Here is a 16,643-nt window from a genome sequence, read left to right as displayed (position 1 = left end):
GGGGATGGAAGCTAACCGGAGGATCAAGGTGAGGGGGGTTTTGGTTGGCTGCCGGCGCTTCGGTGACTCACTGTCCGCGACGAGGTCTTCGGCGGCTTGGAAGAGAAAAGAGAGAGAGGAAGAGTGAGAAAGAGAAATTGCGAAAAGAAGAGAACTTGAGGGAAAGAGGTGGAGTTTAAATAGAGAAGAGGCGGAGAGGGCAACAGAGTGGAGTTAACTCTACTCCGGCGCACTTCTCTCCCACCTCTCGCAACTAACTGCGAGAGGTGGGGCAGGAGGAAGAAGAAGTCAGCGCATGCGCCAAGCACGTGCGCTGCGGTTAGAGCGCACGCGCATGGTGCGTGCGCTATTTTTTTTTTTTTTAACACGGGTGTTACAGATAGTTTTTGGCAAGTGCGCTTGAATGTCCACGCTCGAACGCGTGATTCACATACACTTATTTTGGGGTGTTAGAACGCAATCGATGTAAATGGATGGCGTTCGAACCCTGATTCGCATTCGCAAATCTAGAGACCTATTTTGGGGTGTTTGAACGCGATCGAGGTGCGTTTGAACATGCAATGAAAAAGTTAAGTCATAATAAAAATTTTCTTGGATTTTTGGATTGGCGAGCCTCCAAATATGTGGAAAGACAACATCTTTTCATTATTGATTAATCAAAGGAACTTGGACTCTTATTCTTCCTCTTTCTCTTCTCCTTCCTCTAAGCTTAGTTGACCTAGATCTTCCTAGGATCTACCATTACTGACCATCTCCTTGATTGGTCGTGCCCTCTTGATCCTAAGAAGTGGCCCACTTTTCTCTCTATCATTCCCTTGCAACCTAGCCACTTTCCATACATCCTAATTCATCCTCCACTTCCATCCAAATCCTTGGTCGTTCTTCTTCTCATTCACCAGCCTTCCCCACCTCCATCCACACCACTAGATCAGCCTTACATGCCTGGTCTATTTCTTACAGGGGTGCAATCTTTAGAGAGGTAACCTGTTTCTTCACAACATGCCAGATGGATAGGGTGATGAACTGCACCAATATTATTTTAGTCTCTAAGAAGGATGACCCAAAGGTTGTCGGTGACTACCGCCCCCATCAACCTTTGTAACACTACGTACAAGGTTATCGTCAAGCTGCTTGCTCTTAGGTTAAAACCTCTCATGCAAGACATCATTTCTATGGCCCAGAAGGCGTTCATTCCTAATAGACATATTGTGGACAACCAAGTCTTGGCCCAGTAGATGCTCTACCACTTTAAAACTTCCAAAAGCCGAAAAGGCTCCTTTAACATGCTTAAAGTTGACTTCTCCAAAGCCTTCGACCAACTAGAATGGAGTTTTACTAGAGGTTGCCTTGAAGGTTATGGTTTTCTAGCTAAGTTCATGGGACTCTTCCATGCTTGCATCTCCACAGTCGCCCTCTCTGTCCAAGTTAATGGTGTAACCAACAGCTTCTTCTCTCTCACTCGTGGTCTGCGTCAAGGATGCTCGTTTTCTCCATATCTCTTCATATTAAGCTCAAACATCCTTTCTCTTCTACTAGATGAAGCAAGAGCCTAGAAAATGATTAGAGGTGTTAGAGCTGCTAGAAATGCCCCTCCCTTATATCACTTTATGTTCGCCAATGACTTGCTAGAAATGCCCCTTCATATTAAGCTCAAACATCCTCTCTCTCTTTTATTGGATGAAGAAAGAGCCTGAAAAATGATTAGAGGTGTTAGAGCGGCTAGAAATGCCCCTCCCTTAACTCACTTGATGTTTGCCAATAACCTACTACTCTTTGGAAGAGCCACCGCTAGAGAGGCCTCCAATTTGAAGGCAGTCATCAACCTATATTGTAGCATCTCTAGCCAAGCAATCAACTTTGATAAATCGGTGATACACTTTAGCAAGGGTATCGATAGAAAAAAAATGCAATGTTGTGATAGCTGCTCTTGAGTCAGACTACTTCAAGAAGGAGAGAAATATCGTGGAAATCCTCTCCTTCTCCCTAGGCCCAAATTGAAAGCCCATGCCTTTGTAGTAGAGAAACTTCAGCAAGCTTGTTGGGTGGAAAGCGAACTTGCTCTCGCACGCAGAGAGATCAGTGCTAATAAAGTTTTTTCTGAGTTTGATCCCCATCTACTTCATGGCATTGTTCATCTACCCGAAGGATTTGCTCGCAAAACTCAACCGCTAAATGAGAGATTTTTGGTGGGGGTTCAATGTTGAGCGCAAGAATATCTATCTGAAAGGTTGGAATGCACTCTACAAGACGAAGGGAGATGGTGGCGTTGACATCCGGTGCTTGGAGCTAGTGCACTAAACATTAATCATAAAGTTTGCGTGGAGGCTAATAAAGGACCCCAACTAGGATTGGGCTGTGATTTTGAAAGAGAGATACTTTCACAACCATTCCTTCTGGAGTGCAAGACGAGGGTGCAAGTATTTTGGACATGGAGTTCAATGCTTAAGGTGAGAGGGTTGTTGCGGAAGTGTGTGTTGCGGCAAGTGGGTACTGGGCAGTCCATATCCGTCACTATTGACCCATGGACCCCTTTTGACCTATCAGAGCTGGAGCTCCCATCTATTACCAAGGTGAAGGACCTAATGATCAGTGCATCTTGGGACATTGCAAAAGTTCAAGCTATGCTCCTCTCCAACGTGACTAAAGAGGTCGAGAATATCTTCATCAACCCTGCAAGCATTGTTGAGCCATATAGGCTTATTGGATTCACACCTTGTCGGGGGAGTTTTCTCTAAAAACTGCCTTCAACACCCTCTCGGAATGGAACTGGTTGAGGTCATCTTGCCTAGGCACCAGTTGGAAAACAATCTAGGGATGAAAGCAAATCCTGTCGAGAATTCAGATATTTTTTTTTTGGTGATGCTTAAGTGGTGCAATCCCAGTAGGAGAAGCGGCAAGGCGAATTCCCTATGAAGAAGCCTACTGTCTGATCTGTCAAGCAGCTCCTGAGAGCTTGTTTGGAACATCTTCTTCTGGGTTGTGAATTCGCTCGGGTTGTTTGGTTTGCCAGTTAGCTTGGCCTCCATTTTGATAGTGTACTAGATCGAATGGATAATGTGGGAGATTTGGAAAGCTCAAAATGATCTAGTCCATAGAGGTATCATATGTTAGCTTAGCTCAGTGCTTAGGAAGGTGTAAAGGAATGAAGCTCTGCCAAAAGGTGCAAGAGCAGCCCCGAAATGGCAACCTTGTGTGCTGGGTGGAAGCTTCCTAGAGGGGTAATTGCTCAAGTGGTATTGGCATTCTTATTAACAAATACTCGGATTAGTTCTGTAAAGCTAAGAGCATTTACCTTGATTATTGTCTGAACACCTTAGTAGGTGAAACACTAGCTCTGTTAGAAGGTTTGAAGAAGGTGCCGGAGTTCCTTCACGAAGAAGAGAGTTGGGTGTTTAGTGATTCTAAGGTAGTTAATGGATGGATAAATCATGTGAACCGGTCTATCAATCTGTTGGTGCTCGATTGCAAGAGGTGGATTTCTAATTACCCTAATGTTAGGGTCAAATGGAGTGACTCATTGGTTAGCCAGTCTAGCTTCTCAAACTTGTAACTCCATAGTTTGGACTGATCCACTGACATGATTATATGTATCAAGTGTTTGGAATGAATATTAGAAATATGCAGACATTTATCAAAAAAAATGAAAAAGATATCCTCCCAACTCTCTCCTCCAGGCCTCCTCCACCCTTCTAATGCGGTTGCTTAAAATTATTTTTAAGCCCAAGGTCGACCTTTGAGCTCACTTGTTTAGTTGTAATCAAGCTTAATTTTACTATTTGGAGTCCACCCTTTGACAAGCAATTTGATAATAACTGGATTAATTATATCTAAAGAACTATTGCTTATATCCATATTTTTCTTTTTTACTTTCTGTGAAACTTTAACCATTTATTTAATAGAAAACATAAAATAACCATCTTGTGATTAACTTTTTTTTTCTTTTATAATAAAGATATGATTGGAAAAGTGTCTAAAATTAATCATGTTATATTTATACATTATATTTCACAAAACAACTAAATAAAGAGGTATCCCGATGGTTGAGTCAATATGCGATAAAAAAATACAAGAGATTATATGAAAATAAGAAATAAATCAAAGGGTCTAGATATAATAACCTCATAATAATAATATAAATATTATATATTATTATCATCTAATTTTTAATCTGAATCCAATGGTTATTATAACAGGTTGAAAGACACTCAATATATACCATCAAACACCTTTAGCGGGATATAGTATATATAAGAAAATGAGGAGTACTGAATGAGTCATTGAAGAAAGTATTAATAACCCTGTTATATATTTAATTTTGTGTTTTGGAGAGAGAATCTGATACTTATTGTATTAATTTCCAGAGATTTAGCAAAACCATATCGTTGGCTATAGATATTTGAAGAAGAGATCTAATTAATTCTCTCTCTGCTTTTACCTTTGGTCGCATAATATGTTAGTATTATAAATAATCAATCTCGTTCTACCCTTATTCTTATGGTTTCAGTCTTCTTTCCAAGTTTTGCCTACTTAACTATTATGCTTAATTTGGCAGGAATGCCCTTAATTTAGAGGGTAGTAAGAAAGGTATACGTTTAAAGCGTAATAGTCCCATATCGGAAAGCACATAGAGAATGGAGGCCATGCTTTACTATATAAGCAGCTTGGATCCACCGCTAGTAGTCACGCAGCTGCGTGGTGAGCACAGAGCGAACTATTCTTTCGCCTTTTACTAAAGAATACCGTGTGCGCGCCACTCAATGCAGCATACGCCTATTTTTGGAGGGTTCCTTCTTCTGTGAGGTGAGCCCTAACAATTCATAAATTTTAAGCTTTATTTTTAGTTTATTTCATTTGATAAATTTTGAGCTTGTAGGGCTTCGCAATCACTCGTTAGGGTTTAAGATTTGGTTTCATTATTATTCAAAGTAATCTTGTGGACTAGCTTCCTTTTCACTATGCTACTCAGTTAGCTCCATTAGTATTTCGTACAAAATAAGTTTCAGCGTACATGCTTACACATTCGATTAGTGCAAATTTCATATTGCATTCGATTATCTCGACGTGAGGCCTCCTTGAATAATTTTCACGATCTTTTGTGCTCAATTGTCCGCCCGGATCGGTCAGTAATTTTTCGAGCCAGAATTTGGTCTGAACTTAAGATGGGCTTTACTTGATCCCCATCCAAAACCCATTTGATCATAACCGCGAAGACCAAAATGGAGGCTTGACTTGAACTACTACCTCTTGAGTAACATTATATTGTTTGTTAGTAAAAGAGGTGTTAGTTTGGTTTGGTTTGATTTGTTATCTTTATTTATGACTATTCTAAAAAGGTTTGAAATCCAAGGATTAAGCCCTTGAAGTATTTTCATGTTGTAATTGAAGTGTATCCGGATAAATAATGGTGGTGAGTACATGGGGGCTATTTTAAAATTATGACACAGATTATAGCATCAAGCGGTAAAAGATTATCTCAAAAATATCGCAAGAAATTTTGAATTGCAAAGAGAATGAAAAGAACTATTGTAGAAAGAATCATGTGTATGCTTTCTCATACAAAGTTGTCTAAATCTTTTTGAGAGAGGCTTATGGGGATTACAATGGACCTAATCAATCTTACTCGCTTGGCTCTTTTGGATGCTAATATGGACAAAGAAAGATGTATTATATAAATCATTTGAAAGTATTTGGATGCATGACATTTTTTTACGGTTCAAGAAATGAGAAATCCCAACTTGATGAAAAATCTAATGAATGCATTTTCTTGGGTTACGGTGATGAAGAATTTGGATAGAGGTAATGAGTTCCAAATGATAAGAAGTGTTCAAAAGCAGAGATGTTATCTTCTTCGAAGATCAAACAATTAAAGATCTCGAAAAACCAAAGATGTCAAAGCTTTCAACTAATTCTCTAATTAATCTAGATCTAACCCCTCCACCTATGGTGCATGATGATAACAAGAGACGAGTGCAAGATTTTTATGTTTACAGTGACATAGGTGCATATGAGGTTTCTACAAGTGATGATGAGCGTAATGAACTTATTTAAAATGAAGAGCAATCTACTCAGCATGACATAACAGAAATACAGATCAAGGGATTAACTAGAAACCATTGAAATTCATCTAGATAGCCTATTACAGACTATGTTCTTCTTACAAATGAAGAGGGGTCAGAATGCTTCCAAAAAAAATTCAAGAATTAAAAGCTTCAATCTATGCAAGAAGAGATGAAATCCTTGTATGAAAATTATACTTTTGATTCTAGTAAAAATCCCAAGAGATAAGAAGGCACTAAAAATTAAATGAATTTATAAAATCAAGATAATTGAAAATAGTTTGAACGCCAAATACAAAGCAAATCTAGTCTTCTAAGAGTTTTCGTCCAAAATAAAAGGATATATTTTGATGAAAATTTTGCTCTAGTTGTGAAAATGCCATCTTTTTATATATTTTGGGATTGACAGCTAGATTGAGCAACTTGATGTTAAGACAAACTTCTTAAATGGACAGTTGATTAAAAAGTAGGACTTTGTTTGGTTTGAGACTAAACCTCGAGCTCGATTAGTTAGTCTCATTTTTTAGTCTTAATCTTTTGAATACTAAAAAAGTTGTTTAGTTACTAAGCTAATTTAGAAGTCCTTAAATCAGTTCAGAAGAGGCTCCTAAACTTAAAAGCAAACATGGCCTAGAAGTATATGGAAAAATATGAAGGGTTTAAAGTCAAGGGTTAGGAGAAGCTTATTTGCATTGAAGAAGAGCTTATATGAGATTAAACAAGCACCAAGGCAATAATATAAAAACTTTTGATTCTTTTGATCATTATGTATATGTTTAAATGTTCAAAGATGATGATTATCATTTTGTTACTCTATATTGGTCATATATTTATTATTAACGGGACACTAATAAAATTGACAGATTAAAGAAGACTTAAGCAAGTCTTTTGCAATGAAGAATTTGTGAGAAATTATTTATGGCAAAGGGTTATATATGGTTCAGTGGTAGGTTGTCTAATGCATTCAATGGTATGCACAAGGCTACATTTAGCTTTGTGTGGGTAGTAAATATCCCTTAAATTCTAGCAAAAAATATTAGGCCATAGTGAAATGAATTCTTAGATACCTCAAAGACACTTTCAAAGTTTGTCTATGTTTTAGAAATGACCGGTGATTTGATATTAGGAAGTCTACATTAAGCTACATTGTGACTTTTATATGGAGAAGCTATTTTACAATCTGAGCTACAAAAGTGTGTTGTTTTGTCCATTGTAGAGGGTGAATATATTCAAGTGGAAAAGGTGTGCATGCACACATTGATGTGAGGTATCATTTGATATGAAATGTTATATAGGAAAGTTATTGTATCTTAAGAAAATTCACAATGATGAGAATGAGTCGAATATGATGATAAGATTCTTATAAACATAGAAGTATGAAGTTTGCATAGTCAAGACAGACTTAGTATATCTTAGTGATAAGATAGAAGAGAGATCACACACATAAGATGGAAGGGAGATCACCCACAATAGATTCATTCTGTTTGAGTGTTCCACCTTATGCGAGGGTAAGATTACCCATTTAAGTGATAGTAAAAGAGAAGAGAAATATAAAGAGGGCTAGGGTTTCATTCTAACAAAAGTTAGATTAGTGAAAAAGAGTAGAACTTCTAAAAGACAAAGAGTTTAGAAAGATAAAGATTTTCTGGAGAGATCATGGAATCTATCTCAAGGAAGGAATGAAAGTGATACGATCTGATTAGGTGGGTCGAGTTAGTATAATTTACTTATTATATTTAATTTTGAGTTAAAGTGGATAATATGCATATGGATCCAATTTATTAGAATTTTACTCCTATAAATATAAGTGATCATAAGTTGATTAGAGGAAGCGGAATGAGTATTGAGTTTGGTTATTTTATTATCGTACATTTATTGTTAGCTACTAGATCGTTCTTATTTTTATATGAATATATCATAACCATAGAACCTTTTCAAACTTTTAGATTCTAACGATCATCTTCCTCTACAAGCCACCCTATTTTACGGCTATTCACTATCAACCTTGGCCATCCGCCACCATCTGATGTTATTGTAATGTCGAATAACCTGGTTTAGCCTGAATCTGACATTCTTCCACTATTTTATTTTTATATTTTCACCTAGACCTTAGATTTATATAAAACTATTAGGTCTATAACTCGTGAGACTATTACTCATCTCAAAACTTTCCTATGAATAAATCAATCCAAATCTAGATCGTACTTGAAAGATTTTGTGAAACTCATATATATATAGTGAGATTGTTCTCATTCTCATGTGAAGTATTAGTCCATTTATTATTTATTTTTCTCAATTATGATTCAATGAAGTAATCCCGTGGGTTTTCCCTCGTGTTCGAGTGTTTTCCACATAAATTTTGTCTTTAATAGTGACTTACTCAATTTTAATTATACCTGAACTCATTTTCCCGTACAAAAATAGGGAAGTTGATATGTTGATTTTGGGCTCTTTTCTAACAATGGGAGTGAAGGAAAAATGATGCACACCTCCACGTTATTTCTTCGATAATATGTAATTTTATTTCAAGGCAATCCAACCAAAATTGACAGACCTCATATTAGTAGAATAGAATTCTATTTCCATGGTATTAGAGAGATAAATAAGAGAAGAACTTGGTACGACTTGGATATTATAAAATCATATTACGACTTGAGTAGTTCAACTCAACGAGGACTCTTTCGAGATATACATATATCTAATCCTTTCCAATTTATATCATTTTCTATAGTTATTCTCTAAGTTAATTTTGTACTATAAAAAAGAAGTAAGAGAGTCATCAAGTTGACTTGGTAATATCTATATCTTTTCCTACGAAGACTAAATTTTCTTTCACTGCATGCTTTTGTGTTTTCATCGATGGTAGGTAGAGTAATATGACTAATCTCAATGATCAAATCCCAAACTGGCTTATTCCATTTATAAAGTTAAACTGGCTTATTCCATTTATAAAGTTAAGAGGAGAATTCTACTAAAAAAGTGAGCAACATGATAGTCCTTGTGACAAATATTGAGGTATTAATGTATACGGAATGTCATATAGGAAATTTATTGTATCTTGAAAAAATCAATATTGATTAGAGCGAGTCAAATATGATGACAAAATTGTTACACACGCATAAGCATGAAGTTTGCATGGTTAATACAAGCTGTTGAGCCCCCTCACAGATAAGGTGAGATAGATTCAATTTGGACATTCAAGTTAGGTTAAGTGAGTTCGGTTCGTACCGAGGCAACTTTATCTTGACCTGAACACGGCTCAATTAATAAATGGATTGTAATTAGTAGATACAAACACGACCTAATTATTAAATGGGTAAAACAACACGACCCGTCTAACCCATTTATTAGACGGGTCGTATTAACACGATCTCCCTAACCCGTTTAATAAATGAGTCAGGTTAACACGACATGTTAACGCAACTCGTCTAACCCGGTTAATAAATTCTATATAAAATTCAATATTTATTAATTTATCATATAAATAAATAATATATTTTTAACTTAAAACTCATATAATATTAAAATTATAATTCTAATAATTTATCATAACAAAAGCACATACAACAAAGTTTAGAGTTTAGAACAAAGCTTAAACTCTTAAGCTCAAATTCTTACAACAATTTGTATGAAACAAAATTTAGAATAAATTTATACAACAAGTTTTAGTTTTAACTCTCGAATGTAACATTCTCATCACTCATGATAATTAGAACAAAGTTTAAAGTTTACAATCTTATAAATTATGAATAGTTTAAAATAAGTAAACACTAACATTGAGCTCTCCATTTTATTATCCAAAGATCATGACCCTATCAAAAAGAACAAAAGAGAATATAAATAACTAAGATATAAAATAGAAAGTAAAACTTTACTTTCATTAGTTATTGGGCATTCACCAAATTTATATTTATGCATTTGAATATTTACCGGATTCTACGATTTCACTTAAGCTATTTGAAATTTAAGATCAGCATAGATATTAAGCCTCAAAATCATTATGGCAAACCTACATCAAATTTTACTAATACTTACCCGTACTGGTGCTAGTTTATCTACAACATGATCTCACCCACTTACACATGGTTAGTTATAAATTACCTTCGTACATAATTAATCCAAACATATAGCTAATAACTTGCCTTTTATTTTTTTGTGTGTTATTCCTACATTTTGTGGTAGTCACTGTTGTGGAATTGGATAATTAATGTTTGGAAATCTCAAATGGAAACCACATAGGCACTAGTAAGGAAGAGACATTTATTCAAGAGTTTGTCAAGTGAGAGGGAAAAACTAAAAATAAGTTAAGGTGATAAGAAAAGATATAATAACACTTTGTTTGACAGAGTACATGGCCCAAAATAGAGTTCAAAAAAGTACATAGCAGACCCCAGAGGTTGAGACTAAAGGATTATTTGGTTAAGATAATTTACGATTTATGAAAAGACCAGATATAGCTCTATTTTTAATCTACTATTATTGGCCATCAAACTAGTAAAACACATAACTTCACTTACAAGCCAAAGAATAGAATACTAGCAACTAGAACTGAGTGGTGACTTGAGATCCTAGTGTAACATAGATCTCTTGGTTTCATTGATGTATTGAACACTTCTTGAACTGCAATTTCTTATTAAAGAATAAAATGTAATTTTCTGGACAGCAGGATGCAGGGAGCATGCAAATAAGTTAAAAACCAAGGTTGGTATTTAAAATGGTGATGACAAGGTAAAATTTTAACTAGAAAAGGACGAGCAGAAACTTGGATAACAAGGAAATGATACCAGAGAGGCACTGTGGCATGCAGGGAGATAGGGACGGAGACATCGTGGCAGGCGGAGATAGGGACCGAGGCACTATGGTAGGTAGAGACGGAGACGAAAGCACCGCCGTAGGCTGCAAATGATCGCCGGTTGCAACTGGAGATTTGAGAGATGGGGTAAATTTTTTTTCCACTTTCAAAATCAAAAGTGACGAGGCGGAGTGGTTGAGATTTTGAGAGAGTGAGTTAGGTTTAGAAACTTAGTTATATATATATATATATATATATATATATATCGAGTTGGCGGGCTAGTGGGTTGACCTGACCCAACTTGTATACTTAAACGGGTCAAAACGGGTTAGTATAAATTCGAACACGACTTAATTATTAAAGGAGTTAAGCTTGTTGACTTCTTAGATAATATATATTTTTCAGTAATAAGACAATCTAATCAAAATTGACATACCACATATTAGTAGCATAAAATCACATTTCCATATTATTGGAGAGATAAAGGGGAGAAGAACATGATACTCTGGATATTCTAAAATCATATTGCGACTTGAGCAGTGCAACACAACGAGGACTCTTTAGAGATATACGTATATCTGATCCTTTCCAATTTACATCATCTTCTATGGTTGTTTTATGTTGATTTTGTAAGAAAAAATAAAGTAAAAGGGCCATAGTCAAGCTGCATCCATGTATAGATCCTTATTGCTCTTGGCATCTTGATTTATATATATATTTCCTACGAAGAATAAATTTATTTTAATGCATGCATTTGTGTTTAAATCGATGGTAGGTAAAGCAGTATGACTAATCTCAACGATTAAATACCGAACTAGCTTATTTCATTTATAAAGTTAGATGAGAAATTCCACCAGAAATACGAGCTTGTAACAATTATTGATGTATGATTGGATACGGAATGCCATAAAGAAAAATTATTAAATCCTGAGAAAATCTGTACTAATGAGAAGGAGAAAATTATTATACAAGCACAAGCACAAGCACAAGCACGGTCAAGATAGACTTAGTAAGCGCCCTCACATGAGGTGGGATGGAGAAATTTGTTAAGTTTGGACATTTCACTTTATGTGAGGGTAGAATCCATTCACTTAAATAAAAAAAATATGAAGAAATAAAAAGAAGACTAAGGTTCATTCTAATGAAGTTACATTAGTGGAAAAGGATAAGGGTTTTCAGAGCTTGTGGAATCTATCTCAAGGAAGGAAGAGAAGATTTTGTATGTCATTCTCAAAAGGGAGAAACATTTTATAAATTTTAATATCTTTAGTGAGATCATTCTCATTCTAATATGAAGTATTAGTCCTCTTATTTGATTGTTTCTCTCAGTTATGATTCAATGAAGTGGGTTTTCCATCTTCCAAAAAAGTTATTTGTCTTTGTTTATGACTTACTATAGTTTTGGTTGTTTTGAACTCATTCTATTTGCGCAGAGATAGAAAAACTGATATATTGACTTTGGGCTTTTTCCTAACAATAGGATAGAAGGAAAAAAAAATGCACACTTTCACATTATTTCTTAAATAATCTGTAATTTTCATTGTAAGATAATCGAACCAAACCAAAATTGGCAGACCTCATATTAATAGCATTCAATTCAATTTCCATGGTATTAGAGAGATAGAGAGAAGACTCCGATACGGGACTCAAATATTATTAATATTATAAAATCATATCCATATATATATATATATATATACTAAACTAGTAGTAAATTTAGTTACCGTATCCACTAATTACATTTTGTACGGATATTAATTGAAATAGTAAATCTAATTAAATTTTATATGTGTATTAATTAGGATACTTTTTTTTTAAACTATATAAATAGTTGCATATACTATTCAAATATAGGTACTAATCCGAATATCAAGACAGATTGAAAAAATCTCAACCCATATGGCCATATTCCATATAACTCGAATGCAAAACTAAATTTTATTCAACCATTCTCACGCATAAGAATTCAAAATCATAACCAGGAAGTGATAGGATTATACCTAGCCGATAATTTTTCCACCCTCACCTCTGCTAGGGTTTTCCTCTCACCAAGAGATATTCTCCTCCTCTGCCTTACCAATCCCTAACTCAGTTTTGCTAGCCCTTTTCTCACTACAGCCCTGCCCTACTCTAGTAAGCTCCTATTGCACCCTCTCCATCTCTTGCCTACCACAGTCCTAAGCTTCCTCCTCTTGTTCTCCCTACCCTGTGTGACCCCAATGGCTGCCTCAGACGACGACCTGTTGAAGAAGTTCTCTGCGCTTCTCTTAGAAAATGACATGGATGAAACCATTGCTCTGCCGGCGGACTCTGCCTTTGCCTCTCGGCGAGTAGATCTTTGTCTCACCGGCAAACTCATTTTAAACAGAAACTACAATGTCTCTAGTCTCAAATCTACCATGACAAAAGCATGGTCCCTCAAAGGAAACCTCAAATTTTTCGAGGCAAGAAAGAACACATTCCTACTAGCATTCGAGTTCTTCGTTGACAAATGAATGTATGGTACAGGGCCTCGTGGTCCTTTAATCGTGACCTCTTCACCCATAACCATTTTGAAGCCAATGTCCTGATGAACCCATGGACGTTCCCCCACTCGAAATTTCGGGTGCAAGTCCACGGGCTACCCTTGGAATACTACTCAGAGAAGGCGACGCTAACTTTAGTTGCCAAGCTAGGCGAGCCGGTTCTGATAGATAGCTTCAACCCCTCCAAATGGTCCAAGTACATTCGACTAAGAGTTCTGCTGGACATCAAAACCCCTAGTGGGATCGATCTCGGTAAACCTCCCCAACAGAGCATTTCAAGAAGTGAAAGTCTAGTACGAGTGGCTCCCTCGCTTCTGTTCTTACTATTGCAAAATCAACCATAAAGTTTACGATTGCATGCATAGAGGAGTTATGGAAATGAAGATTAGGAGCGAATATCTTGAGCACTTGCACCACAAACTCTTCAAGCTCCTCAAGTCCAAGTTCCAGGACCTAGCAGATGCCCCCGCAGTAACCCCTCCCCAATTTCTAAAGCTAGGAGGTGACAAAGGCCAGCAGCTTGCTAGAAACTCTAGGGATGGTACGTCAGAGGAACTGTCAAAATTCCTCCAAATTCGCGGTAGCTGTCTAAACGTCCCCCTTCCAGAGCACGCCCCACCTCGCTAGCAGGTCTGACGTCAAGAGCGACAATGATAGGGTGCCTTGGCAAAGAACGTCTAATCCTGCCCTCCATCGCCTCCCTGCCTAGACAACTTGTTGCCTCCCCATTGGTTCTTGCCCTATCCTCCTTATCTTCAGTCACACCACATCCCAGCAAGTCACATCCAGAAATTGCCCCTCCCTCATTACCCGCTGTCTTGGTCCCCACTTCCTTTGAGAACACGGAGGAAAATGTATCAGCCTTCTATCCTAATAGCCAACTAGCCTATCACATCTGACATCCCCTGACTTGCAACTGAATTGTCCAAGAGCAAATAACCACGCCACCCCCAAAGACATGGAACTTGTCACTATTCACATAGCGTCCTCTATCACTCTTATGCAAAAAAACCACCAAGGCTTCCTCTGTTGCAACTCCCCTTGCACAAGCTCGCCCCACCTAAAGGACCAAAGGCGAGGACTCCCCAGTAAAGCGGAAAGCTTAGAGCGAAATTTGATCTTCATCCAAGTGTCCTACAGGGCTCATAGATGTCATCCTTCATGAAATTGGCCTCCCCTCGTTTTAGCATGGTACCTCAGACACCAAGCCTAAAGTGGCGACCAACTACCAAGCGGCGACCGGCTCGCCGCGAGCCACCCAAGAGTTTTTTTACCTTGGATTGCCGAGGGTGTAGGGGACCCTCAAAAATTCGAAACCTCAGGAGCCTCCTTGCAAGCTCCTATGCCAACTTAGCCTTCATATCTAAGACTAGGTGCAACTTGGAAAAATCCATCTCCATCATCTCCACCCTCCCCCTACCCAACAACTGTATTGTAGAATCCCGGGGGCGTTCTGGCGATGTTTGGCTTCTCTGGGATTTTCATACTAAGGTGAAAATCCTGGAAACCTCTAATAACTTCATTCTCACTAAGATCTGGGCCCTTCACGAGCTGATCCCTAGATTTTCAGTGGAATCTATGGTGACCCACACAAAGGAGACAACAGGCTGCTCTGGGAAAGAATAACCCATTATGCCTTAGTAGCTCAACCGTTATGCTGCATGGGAGATTATAACGATATCGCGACTTGCTCGGAGAAGGAACGCCTAGTGGACCTTGGCTTCACTTGATCGGCCTTTACGTGGTCCAACAGGTAGATGTCTGGGAAGCTGGTCAAAGAAAGTCTCAACCGATCTCTCGCCTTAGCCGATTAGATTGCCATGCACCCTCATGCAAAAGTTCTCCACCTCCCCACCATTAGTAACGATCACAACCTGCTCCTACTCCTAACGTCTCCCACCACCCGCAAGCATCCAAGGAAGTTTAGGTTTGAATAGTAGTGGACCCGCTCTGATGGGTTCATGCATACTGTAGATCGGAATGGCTGCGCTTCTACGACCCCTCCTCTCCCCTTTTAAGTAATCTCGCCTACTTAGCGAAGCAAATGAAAAGTTGGGCTTGTTTAAATGGTCACAACCTAAGGAAAGAAATTAAAGCGATCGAAACTGAGCTGGCCAGCATCCAATCTGAACGCGGAGTTGATGCGGACTGGGATAGAGAAAGAACCATACGGAGCCTCCACGACGAACTACAACTGAAAGACGAGATCTTCTAGAAGCAAAGTTTGAGGATCAACTTGCTACGGTGGGGCGATCATAATAGTAAATTTTTCTACTACATAGCATCTTCCTACAAAAGAAGAAACGCCATCCACTTCCTCAACCTTGGACCAAGTGGGTGGACCTATGACGGCGGCCGAATAAGATCTGAATTCATAAATCACTTCAGAAATGTCTTCCAATCGTTCGAGCCTCCACCACCTTCCTCCCTCCACCGGGATATTCTAGATACCAAAAATCTCCTTGGAGGCGACAGATGCCCTTTGTTCTATCCCTAATGAAGAGGAAATCCATGGAGTGATCAAGATCCTCATCTATCCAAAGCTTCTTTCATACCAAGTTTTGGACAAGGGTGCAAACAGAACTACGATCCTTCTAATCCAAAGTGTGCTGCTCCAAGCACGGTGAACGACTATAGGCCGATAAGCCTTTGCAACACGTATTACAAGATTATTGCAAAGCTCCTTGCTGCGAGAATGAAGCCGTTCATGTCTAGTATCATCACTGAAGAGCAAAGTGCCTTCGTACCTGGGAGGAACATAGCTGACAACTAGATCATCGCTAAGGAGATCATCCACTTCCTTAAGGCCGCCAAGATCCTCAAAGGTGCCTTCCTACTTAAAGCCGACCTCTCTAAGGCTTTTTATAGAATGGAATGGCCCTTTATCCTTGACTGTCTCAACCTCCACAGCTTCCCAGAAGGCTTTCTATAGCTCATAAAGGAATGCATCACAACCCCAATGCTAGCCATGGAAGTAAACAGGTGTGCTAATGGATTCTTCAACCCTACTAGAGGCCTCAGGCAGGGATGCCCCCTCTCCCTTATCTCTTCATCCTAGGGGCCAACATTCTCTCATAGCTATTCAAAAATGCAACCTTTAGCCGGAATCTGCAAGGCATAAAGTCGGTTCTCAACAGTCCAACCTTCACGCATTTGCTATTTGTCGATGATTTTCTCATCTTTGGAACAGCTTCAACAAAAGAGGCTAATAGCATCACCACAGTGCTAGAGGCCTATTGCAGAATCTCTAGACAAGAAATCAATCTAAGT

The 16,643-nt window shown here is 38.0% G+C and overlaps 1 long non-coding RNA gene and 1 other non-coding gene across 2 annotated transcripts; both read left to right on the top strand.

The window, feature by feature from the left end:
* Positions 1-4,682: 4,682 nt before the first annotated feature.
* On the top strand, positions 4,683-11,517 carry LOC140786614 (uncharacterized). The gene is made up of 2 exons (XR_012108674.1): positions 4,683-4,800; positions 10,723-11,517. It is a non-coding gene; the product is annotated as an uncharacterized lncRNA (long non-coding RNA).
* On the top strand, positions 4,687-4,802 carry LOC140787821 (U5 spliceosomal RNA). Its single transcript, XR_012108894.1, has one exon. It is a non-coding gene; the product is annotated as a U5 spliceosomal RNA (small nuclear RNA).
* Positions 11,518-16,643: the final 5,126 nt, after the last annotated feature.

Source organism: Typha latifolia, chromosome 4 (genome assembly GCF_019914945.1).
Source record: "Typha latifolia isolate L0001 chromosome 4, TyphaL0001v2, whole genome shotgun sequence".
Lineage (NCBI taxonomy): Eukaryota > Viridiplantae > Streptophyta > Magnoliopsida > Poales > Typhaceae > Typha > Typha latifolia.
The sequence above is the reverse complement of the archived record's forward strand: the minus strand, read 5'-3'. Positions and strand labels throughout refer to the sequence as shown.